This window comes from Pelophylax lessonae (assembly GCF_965119305.1).
Source record: "Pelophylax lessonae genome assembly, chromosome: 8".
NCBI lineage: Eukaryota > Metazoa > Chordata > Amphibia > Anura > Ranidae > Pelophylax > Pelophylax lessonae.
The window spans coordinates 273933298-273943953 of NC_138775.1; the positions used below are offsets into that span (position 1 = coordinate 273933298).

The 10656-nt window shown below is 44.0% G+C and overlaps 1 protein-coding gene across 1 annotated transcript in view; it reads right to left on the reverse strand.

Annotated features, from left to right (window-relative positions):
• IL12RB2 (interleukin 12 receptor subunit beta 2) overlaps positions 1 to 10137 on the reverse strand; it is a 98096-nt gene extending 87959 nt beyond the window's left edge. Inside the window, exon 1 of the mRNA XM_082264985.1 lies at positions 9835 to 10137. The gene's annotated coding sequence lies outside the window, so the exon portion shown is untranslated. The remainder of the gene's footprint in view (positions 1 to 9834) is intronic.
• Positions 10138 to 10656: the final 519 nt, after the last annotated feature.

Here is a 10656-nt window from a genome sequence, read left to right on the forward strand (position 1 = left end):
CTAGCGATCACACTATCACTGTCATATATTTTCCATTGACACTTGAGTACTGTCTTCACTGCATGTGGTTGAGACACGTATTTCTAGGACTGTGGATCCGGGTGTGCCAGCAATTTTCTTTGTGAATAATAACGATGTATATGGTATAGGGACTTTTTCTTATTTTCAGAATTTTGGGGATTTTTTTTAGGGTAATGTGGCTATTGTTTTTAAGAAAAGTGGTCTTTTTTGCAGGCTAACAGTATACAGCGGGTAAAATAAGTATTTATCACGTCACCATTTTTCTAGGTAAACATATTTCCAAAGCTGCTATTGACATGAAATTTTCACCACATGTCGGTAACAACACATGCAATCCATACATACAAGGAAACCAAAACTAATAAGTTCAAAAAATAACCACTTAAGCCCCGGAGGATTTTCCTGCTCAAAGACCAGGGCCTATTTTGCGATTCGGCACTGCATGACTTTAACGGATAATTGCGCGGTCGTGCAGCGCTGTACCCAAATGAAACTGACGTCCTTTTTTTCCCCACAAACAGAGCTTTCTTTTGGTGGTATTTGATCACCTGTGCAATTTTTATTTTTTGCGCTATAAACAAAAAAAAAGGGTCTATTTTAAAAAAAATAACAATATTTTTCACATTTTTTTATATGAAATTCTCCAAAAAAAATGTAAAAATCTAATTTTTTTAACATTTTATGCCAATTTGTTTTCTGCTACATATTTTTGGTAAAAAAAAAAATTGCAATAAGCGTATTTTGATTGGTTTGCGCAAAAGTTATTGCGTTTACTAACTAAGGGAAAGATTTATGTCATTTTTATTGTTTTTTTTAACTAATAATGGCGGCGATCTGCGATTTTTTTTTTTTGCGGGACTGCGACATTGCGGCGGACAGATCGGACCCCTGACTAACATTTTTGACACTTTTGGGGGTACCAGTGACATTACTACAGTAATCAGTGCTATACATATGCACTGTTTCTGTAAAAATGACACTGGCAGGGAAGGGGTTAACTTTATTAGTGATCAAGGGGTTAAGTGTGTCCCTAGGGGCGTGCTTCTAACTGTAAAGGGGCGTGGCTTGTGATGTAACCACAGAGACATACGATCCTACATAGCAGGATCATATGATCTCTGCAGTTACACCAGGGAGAACGACAGGCAGCTTTGTTTACATCAGCCGCCTGCCTTTCTCCCTCTCCAGCGGGAGATCGCGAGTGACCGGCGGACATCGGAGCCGCCGGTCACTCGCGCGGGGATGTCCCTGAATGAGCGGGAGCGACGTTGTACTGGGAGAGCGACGTAGTACTACGTCGCTTTGCCCAGGAGGGGCTGACTGCCGCAGTAAATATACTGTGGTCGGTCGGCAAGTGGTTAAGTTATGTGTAATAAAATGCAATGGCACAGGGAAAAGTATTGAACACATGAAGAAACGGGGGTGAAAAAAGGCATGGAAAGCTAAGACAACAGCTGAAATCTATCAATAATTAGAAAGCAATCCTGCCCCTTGTCAGTGCAAATTAATATCAGCTGGTTCAGTCTCAACTGATGGCCTATAAAAAGGTGTCTCATTAGCAAGGTGTCGCACAAGAAACATCTCATGATGGGTAAAGGCTCCCATGATAGGGAAAGGCTCTCGCAAGACCTTCGCAACCCTATTGTTGTAAAACATACCGATGGCATTGGTTACAGAAGAACTTCTAAACTTCTGAATGTTCCAGTGAGCACTGTTAGGGCCTTAATCCAGAAGTGGAAAGAACATCATTTCACCATAAACCGGCCACAACCAGGCGCTCCTTGCAAGATTTCTGATAGAGGATTTAAAAGAATTATCAGAAGAGTTGTCCAAGAACCAAGGACCACTTGTGCAGAACTCCAGAACGACCTGGAATCAGCAGGTACAATTGCTTCAAAGAAGACAATAAGTAATGCATTCAACCGCCATGGCCTGTATGCACGCTCACCGCTCAACACTCCATTGCTGAAGAAAAAGCATGCTGAAGCTCGTTTAAAGTTTGCTGCACAACATTCAGACAAGCCTGTGAAATACTGGGAGAATATAGTCTACTCAGATGAGACCAAAATTGAACTCTTTGGATGCCATAAAACACATCATGTTTGGAGGTCAAATGGCACATCACCCCAAAAACACCCCCCCCCATACCAACAGTGAAGTTTGGAGGTGGGGACATCATGGTGTGGGGCTGTTTTTCAGCATACGGTACTGGCAAACTTCATATCATTGAAGGAAGGATGAATAGAAAAATGTACCAAGACATTCTTGATAAAAATCTGCTGCCATCTACCAGGATGATGAAGATAAAACGAGGGAGGACATTTCAGCAAGACAATGATCCCAAACACAAAGCCAAGGAAACTCTCAATTGGTTTCAAAGAAAGCAAATAAAGCTGCTAGAATGGCCCAACCAATCACCTGACTCAAATCCCGTAGAAAATCCTCTTTGTGAGTTGCAACACGTCAATGTTCTGTTTCTTTTGGAACAGGTTACCCTTAAAGAGATCTTATAACTAGCATAGCTCCCCCTGATTTTGAGGAACTGTCCCTCATTCGGAACATAGTCCCTCTATCCCTCTTTCCTCCTCATTTGTTCCTCATTTTGATCTAATCTATAGAGTTGTATATAAAATGCATTACTTATCTATCAAAAAGTGTTTCCCAATGCTGAAACTTTCATCCAATTTCTAAATTGCTGCATTTGTAAATTCCAAAAGCCAATGTAAAGGAATAGTAGTGGTAAAAAAGCACTTGTGGGTTTAACCAATCATTTTTTTGTACAATTTTCCATTAAGGGGGCGTGGCAGGGGGTGTGTCCTATGTCTACATACCTTTTCTAATAGGTGTCCCTCATTCCCATCTCAGAATGTTGGGAGGTGTGCAACTAGTGGTTTTAGGTCAGTAGCGAAGCAGAGTAGTAATGGATAAGAATGACAGCCTGGATCTACCACCCTCGAGTACAACGCAGCTTATGAACTTCTCTCCCATTAGTTTCCTTTTATGTGTTCAGAGATGTGAACAGTATGAATAAAAGTCCAGTTATATGACTTCCCTCTCACATTCCCTATTTGTTCAGGCTGAAACATAGGCACGCAGCAAAAAAAAAAACAAATAGGCGAAGGGCAGGCATGACTAGGCCAGCAGGGTAGTACAGCAGTCAATGGGTTAATGGTAATGTGGTAAGGGGTTGATACGGGGCTGTAGGCATTGATTGGTGTAGGTAATGCTAGGGAGGGGCAAGGACTGTGGGGAAGTGGGGTCATGAAGTTTCAGGGGCACTTTGAGGCAGAGGGATGATGAAGAAGCTTCCCACCCTCCCGCCCTATGGAGGACGTTTGACTTGTTGGGTGGTTGTATTGTTATGGTGGTTGGGGTCCTTGGAGGCGACCAAATTTTGCTGTGTAAGATCAGAGTAATGACCCCTCTATGTAATGGCGTCATATCGTTAATCCCAGTTAAAGGTGTTTTAACGGGACTTGTGCAGATGGAGGGGTCAGCGGGAAATTTGATATTGTCCTCAACCCGTTGTTCTGCGGCTGAAGACCTTCAAGTGGTTCTGCAGATTCAAAGTTTGTGTTGGTTTCGGTAGTGCCTCCAATGATCGGCAACCCGGGGGGGGGGGGGGGGTCATTATTGTTATTCTATATTTCTGTTCTAAAGAAAGTTGGTATGTTGTTTACTGTTAATAAATGGCCGCTACGGCCCATTTCACTCCAAAAGTGTGTCAGTCGTATCATTTTGATGATAAGTGTTAAGTGGGGTTCACTGGGAAGTAGAGGTCTATGGAAGCACTTCCAACACTACCTCTGGTATGCCTTAGTCATGTAGCAGCTAGTATTTACTTCACTTAGTATTGTTTTTCATCTTTGAAAAATTGAACACATGCTATGTACTAGTGATCAGCCGATATCGGATTTTCGTTGTCGATATCGATATTTTGGCGATTGAATATCGGTATCGGCCGATATTTTTGTACATTTAAAAACATTTTTTATTTTTTATTTCTACACTTGACAGGTACTGTTGTGAAGGGATCTGGGGGTCTAAAGTTTGGCTGTTTTTTTTTTTTTGTTAAAACAGTTTATTAGATTTTAACAGCATATACAAGGCATGACAGAGATACAGAAAAAAACGCCAAGAAATATGCAAACAAAAATACAGTCATGGAATGCAATAGGGAACAGAGAAATCTAATCAAAATCACACTTGGACCCAGGTGTAACACAAAACCTCTAAAATCCCAATAGTGCCGATAAACACCTCGGGGGCATTATGAGATCGTGACTCCTACTAAGATTCAGGCAGACGGAGCATCCTGCCGAACAGTGGGGACCAGGGCTAGAAGTCTAAGGAAGCATATCAGGGGGGCCCTCCATCTCCCGACACCCCCAAAGGAGAACTTGCTGTGTCAGGGGGCCCACACCTCAGGGGTGCGAAGCCCGGCGTAGGTAGCACTTGGCTCGGGCGTCGTCATTGTAGCCAAAGGAGGAGTCGTGCCCACCCTACGGTGGACCAAGGAGCCTGGGAATGTAATGGGGGGTGGGGAATGAGGGTAGGGGGAAAGGCGAAAGGGTTTGAAGGGAAGAGAGAGACAAGGGATCACACAAAGGGGAAAGAGGGGGGGAAGGGGGAAAGGAAGGCAGAAGGAGGGGCACGAGAAAAAAGAACGAGAGTATGAGGAAGGGGGGGGGGGGTATCGAGAAGAAGACAGTGGGGCCCGAACATCCAAGGGGGCATCCAAGGGGGGGGGGGCTGAATGTCCGCTATGGCAGTGACATGAGTACGAGGCACTGTAGCAATGCTCTAGGTGCTCAACCTCTGGAAATTAGGAAGGGATTGGAAGTGTATCCAAGGTGCCCATGTCGTGTAAAACTTCTGGTGAGAGTCCTTAGCCTGAGCGACAATGTCCTCCATCTCCACCACTCGCTGTACCCTCCGCAACCACTCAGCAACCGTGGGGGGGGGGGGGGGGGGAGGTGAACAAAGTTTGGCTGTTTTGAATGCTGTCATTTTTTTAAATCTGGCGCTGAGTCCTTGGAAGTGATGTCATGACATTACTTCTGGGTTTTTACATGGAGACCCAATCAGAGCCGAATGCGGCTTTGATCGGGTCTTCGGCGGCCTTGCAGACTGGTTGCCTGGGTCTCCCGGTGGGACGGGAGACTGGGCGAGCCGCAAAAGCGGCGGGAGGGGGGGGGGGGGAACGTCCCCTCCCGCTCCTTGTAATGACAGCAGATCGGCTTCTCAGCCGCATCGGTTGTCATTACAAGACAGCCGACCGTCGGCTATGGACGCCGGTACCGGGGTGATGACTCTAGCTGCAGGCATCACTCCGGTACAGCACTTTCCCGAAATAGTGGCAATATTGGTAACCTCAGTTAAAGTGCATATCGGCCCCCGATATATCGGCTTTGCCGATAATCGGTCGATCCCTACTATGTATCCTTCAGGAATTTTTTGCCTTTTTTGATGAATGGTTTCCTTTTAAATGACAATAAAAATTTAACTATTATTAGAATTGTGCAGGTTCTCTATTGCTAGGTAACAATAGAAATAAAAGTTCTATAGTCAGAGATGTATAGTAACTAAGTAGAACTACTTCACTACTGTACTTAAGTACTGAAAGGCGGTATCTGTACTTTCCTAGAGTAGAATTTTTTCTCCTACTTCCACTTTTACTTCACTACATTTTTTCGATGATTTCAATACTTCTACTCCGATATTTTTTTTTTTGTGCTGCATAGTTACTCGTTCCAATTATAAAAATTACCACTGCCAGAACAGTAGATGGCAGGTTTCATGAAGCTCAAAACATGTGTATTATCAGCGCATACCAAAATAAATGCTACTGTATGTATAAATAAAAGCTGCATTTGAAATAATAAAAAACAATATGATGTTCAAACTTTTGACTTCTTTCTTTAATAACTACATAACACAGTACTTGTACTTTTACTTTCAGTACTTGAGTAGCAATTTTTTTTTTCAAAACTACTGGTACTTTTACTTTCAGTACTTGAGTAGCAAAATTTAAAAAAAAAAACTACTTGCAATACTTAAGTACAAAAAATGTTGAATACTTTAGTACTTCTACTCAAGTCACTTTTTGATCGAGCACTTCCACTTCTACTCAAGTCACTTTTTGATAGAGCACTTTTACTCAAGTATGGGTTTCGAGTACTTTATACAACTCTGTCTATAGTCCACAGGTACTTATTCCAAACCAAAAAGCCGACACTTTTCAGGGGCCAAGCTGCACCGCCTTCATCGGGGTTTAGAACTATGTGTAAAGTGGAGGGATAGGACTCAATATGATTGACATTTCCTAAAAGACAAATATCTCAGAATTACTGCTGAAAAAAAATTACCCCACCAACAATTTTTTCAGCAGTAATTCAGATATTTGTTCTTAAAAGGGAATTTCAATAAAAGTCCAGAAAAGAAAAACCTTTGAATTAGGAATGATAATTCTTTTTGACACAAGAAATTAGACTCATTGTTTATCTTATTTTTCTAAATGACTATTGTAGCACTGCCCCCATAGGGGACGCTGAGTAAAGATTTCCCTGGGTCTCCCCTCTGATTATCCTGCAGCCAGTTACTTGGGTAGTTTCACACAGCCAGGTTCACACTCATCCACTCGTTATCCAATGAAATGTATTTATTGAAAACATGCATTTATTGGTAAAACTTGGATAGGAGAAAAGATTAGTGGGATACTCTAATGCCTCGTACACACGCAACGATTATCGGCCGACCGATCGGCCGACTTTTGTCCAGTGTTGTTGTGTTGGTTGAAATGTGCTCTAGACTGCACACAAATTTTCTCGGCCAACAAAAATCTACTTCAGAAGTGATGTCATGTGCTGGTTTACTTTCCGTGTGATTTTTCATCTCTGAGCATGCCCAGTCTTGCTCATCAGATTTTTGTCTGCCGAAATCTGTACTGACTGACGGAAAATCGGCCGTTGTGTTGACGGCCAACAAAAATTTTATAGCCTGCACACCAGATTTTTTTCGGCCGAAAAGTCGGAGTCGGTTGTTGGAAGCATCATACTAACAAGCCGAAAATCGGCCGATCGGACGTTGGCCGAAAATTCCCGGCCATTAATCGATGCGTGTGTAAGGCTTAACTTTAACTATGCACAGAAGAGAACAACTCTCACTTGGTCTCTCTTGATTGAACTGGATAACAGACCCTCTGCTAAACCATACTGTATTTGTATGGAAGAAAAGTAATTTGCTCGCTCCGGCAGCAGACTCAATGAACTCTGATTCTTCAGAAAACTAACCAGTATCCTCTTTAGCTGGACCCCGTCCACTGACTTCATTAGCTTGAAGGGATGGCCTTCACCGAACAGGCCCCAAGATGGGGATCTGTACTCACAGTAGCCAGGAACAGATCCTTCCAGGTATATCCCTACACAGTCAGCTCTGCAGGACATCTGGGTTGCAGCTTCTGTAATTCTAGCCCTCAGGTCGTCCACCTGAGGCCGCATGGCAGCCCGAACAGAGGAGGGGCAGCAGCCCCCTCCCTCCATGACCTTACTCTCCAGCCAAAGACCCCGTGCACAGTGCTCTCTTGGTATAAATACAGTCACCCAGCATGCCTTGAGGCAATTTCCCCTGCAAATGGCAAGGGTTCCTCCCACTGTCCAATATGCCCCATCCTATTTGACCTGTGTGAAACAGGCAGACAACATGAGCAGCATCTGATCACACCGGGCAGACCCTATCAATGGATCACTGCTCCCTGTTAGGCAGAGAGTACTTAAATTTGCCTGACAGTTCCCCTGTTAAAATGGTAGTATACTAATTTTTTTGACTTTTACCTACAGGTAAGCCTATAATAAGGCTTACCTGTAGGTACAATTAATATCTCCTAAACCTGCATGGTTTAGGAGATATTTGCCCTGCATGCAGCCGCTGATGCTAGCGGCGCATGCACTCTGAAGGTCTGGCGGACCTTCAGAGTTCCTTGCCGGGCCCTTGCCGGAAAGTGAACCCCCGTGTGCATGCGCTGGAGTGACGTCATCGCGGCTCCGGCCACTCACAGCGGCGGATCCGCCGAACCCGGAAGAGACGCCAAGGGCGCATGGCAGCTCCCACAGTGGTGTCCGTGGGTCCATGTCGGGGCTTCGTTTTAAGGTAAGTATTTCATAATGAGCAAGTATGCGATGCATACTAGCTCATTATGCCTTTGTCTTGCAGGGTTTTTTTTTTTGGCGATATACAACCGCTTTAAGCAGGGAAACCCAAAAGCTGTGCCCTCTCTAGCACCTACCTAGGAGGGTGTTACACTATTATTGCCTTTCTTAATCTTTTTACCCCCCAGGAACCCTTGAAATAATTTTCAGGTCTTAAGGAACCCCTGTTAAAATCAATTCATCAGGGGTCAGTGGGAATATTGCACTGTTATAGTGTGCAGGATCTGTGTTCCAGCCATGTAGGAATGGACCGGTGGTGTTGCATGGAGGCGGTTATAGTGTGTGGGATCTATGTTGCAGCAATGTAGGATTTGATGGGTGGTGTTGCATGGAGGCGGTTATAGTGTGCGGGATCTGTGTTCCAGCCATGTAGGAATGGATGGGCGGTGTTGCATGGAGGCGGTTATAGTGTGCGGGATCTGTGTTCCAGCCATGTAGGAATGGATGGGCGGTGTTGCATGGAGGCGGTTATAGTGTGCGGGATCTGTGTTCCAGCCACGTAGGAATGGATGGGTGGTGTTGCATGAAGGCTGTTATAGTGTGCGGGATCTGTGTTGCAGCCACGTAGGAATGGATGGGCGGTGTTGCATGGAGGCAGTTATAGTGTGCGGGATCTGTGTTCCAGCCATGTAGGAATGGATGGGCGGTGTTGCATGGAGGCGGTTATAGTGTGCGGGATCTGTGTTCCAGCCATGTAGGAATGGATGGGCGGTGTTGCATGGAGGCGGTTATAGTGTGCGGGATCTGTGTTCCAGCCATGCAGGAATGGATGGGTGGTGTTGCATGGAGGTTGTTATAGTGTGCGGGATCTGTGTTCCAGCCATGTAGGATTTGATGGGTGGTGTTGCATGGAGGCGGTTATAGTGTGCGGGATCTGTGTTCCAGCCATGCAGGAATGGATTGGTGGTGTTGTATGGAAGGCTATCATGCTGATCCCACACCTTCAGTATTCAGTATATTTGGTGGCAGTGACCCAAGGCAAGCATACCCCCCAACTTTCTGAGATGAGAAAGAGGGACAAAGTATAAAGTATGTAGGTGAAGGGCACGCCCCGCGATGCGATGAACCCTAAATAATAAATGCGCAAATAATGATTGGTTGGACCCATAAATACTACATTTTCTTTATATCGCCATTTCAGACGATCAAATCAAATAACTTAGTGGTTGGATGTATGGTTTACTAAAGTATAACGCTTCTAGTAACTAAATACAGAGTGCATTTCTTTATAGAGGTCTATACATCAGACCAAAAATGGGACAAATGAGGAGTAAAGAGGGACAGTCCTTTCAAAACAGGGACAGTTGGGAGCGATGAAAGCAAGTATGCTGATTAACAGTTCTGACTTTACTCAGACTATTCTGATCTCAGTGCTAGCTCCAGTGAGTATCTCAACATATTGAAGCCAAACACAGCCAAGCAGCTAGCATTTTTAAACCAGCAATGGCAAACTCATGTATTTTGCTAATGTTTCCTTCATTGCATCCTGCGATTTTGATTACTTTGGATGTTATTTACCAGCATTACATTAAAATTAGACGCGGTGTGTAAAATATCTATCCCACATCATACTAAGCCAAAAGGAGCAGCGAGTAATAGGACTGACCTGCAGATCTTGTTGCTGTAGGGAGAAGGTCATTATTCCTCCAGCTTTCTGCATCAGGCGTACATTGCGTATGAACAGTGTGCATCCCTTGTATTCACACAACGGTCATCCATCCAACCCAAGGACATGTATGTACTATCCCTTCTACAACTCTGCGCTTGCAGCCTTCTTTGTGGTGCCGTCTCACAGAAAAGCTGAATATCAGCCCAGAAACCACAGACCAAACTCCGCCCCCTGAGTACACAATCCTGCCATTCACACAGTCATTTCAGGCTTAAAGCTGTCATTTGTGGTCATGCCTCTAACAGCATGGGGCTGGAGCTTCTCACAGCAAACTCCATATATCAGGATTCATGGTCATTTATTCAGGATTTCGGCATTGCCTCCTGCACAGGGTTTGTGGTTGTGGCTCATGTACGCCTGTCCGTAAAGAGTTACTAAACCCAGGAACCTGCACTCCTATATATATAATATATATATATATATCCTCCTGCATATATAATATATATATATATATATATATATATATATATATATATAATATACTGTATAAAGTGTTTTAAATCACTACTACTTCATAGTTGCCAACATTTGAAAAGAAATTCCGGGACACTTCGCAGCACAGCTATCAATTACTTGCCACACCCACTTCCCTGAAGCTCCACCCACTCCACATAATTAATTTCCGCCCACTTATCATCAGATTATAGGGTCTACTCAATAAAGAGAAAATGACAGGAAATTGAAAAGGGAATTTGAAACTTAAGGCCAAAGTAGCAGAGTTGGAATAATTCTCCCATTCAGCTGCACGACTTCTGCCTA